Raw genomic sequence first — 1,127 nt, 5'->3', positions numbered from 1 at the left:
TACATACAATAAAATTATCGGTATTATGCTATCGACACGAAAAGTTGTCCATGTTTACAGAAATATTGTATATTTTTTTCTTCGAATAAACGATTAAATTAACGAATTAAGAGATAATAATAGTAATAAGTTAGAGGAATTTTTAGAGAAAATATGGGACTTTTTGGACCTGCGCATGGAGGGATTTTTAGAGAAAATATGGAATTTTTTAGACCTGCGCGAGGAATTTTTTCCTGTAATAGGTTGGCAACAGTGATCAACATAAGGTCGTCAGTCCTATCACTGGTTGGACATGCACCTCCACTATTTCCTATCCTAAGCTAATCTTCGCATTTCCCTAAAACTAGAACAACCCACATACTTAACTATTTGCGAACAGTAATCTAATCTAGGTTTACCTCTACCCCTCCTAACTCCCGTTTCTGCAGTAACAATTTAAAAATTAATTAGGAGCAGTTAAATGAATGGGAGAGAAATGGTTGGAATGTACGAAAAATGGTTAAAAAGAGATGAGGATATGTAAGAGGGAAAGACATGAGAAAACTACGAAAGTCGAAATATGCGATAGGATTAAATAATATGTTATGGGATAATTGCTAGCGTGATTTAATGCCAAGATATTTAGAAGGAAGAAGAAAAGTAAATATTCCAGGTAAATTTAGAGTAGAAAATAAATGTAAAGGATGTTGTGAAAGTGTTGAAAACACTTTTTGACAAAAAATTAAATCAACGAGGAAGAAACTGAATATCGAGTCTTAATAACTGATCTCCTAAACTAATTTTCAGTCAGCATCACTCAATGGAAGATCCTGAAATTATTACTTGATAGGAAAGGGTTATAGAGAAGGTGGATCTAATTTTGTTTTTCGCATTTCAGTTTTGTTAATGGAATTTTATTGTTATAAAGTACAACATATACGATTAAGTATACTCAATAAATAAAAATTTGATATCAACTGAAAGAAAATTAATTCGTTTGCTACAAACCACCGAAATATATATATATACGTATGATTTTACCGCAATATTTTGTTTTGATGAGTAATAAAATGAAGTCATTACTATTTAAAACGCTTCTTTTTTTGTTTTTAATAATATCACTGCTTTACATGCATATATATATATAT

Source organism: Agrilus planipennis, unplaced genomic scaffold (assembly GCF_000699045.2).
Source record: "Agrilus planipennis isolate EAB-ADULT unplaced genomic scaffold, Apla_2.0 scaffold205, whole genome shotgun sequence".
NCBI lineage: Eukaryota > Metazoa > Arthropoda > Insecta > Coleoptera > Buprestidae > Agrilus > Agrilus planipennis.
The sequence above is the reverse complement of the archived record's forward strand: the minus strand, read 5'-3'. Positions refer to the sequence as shown.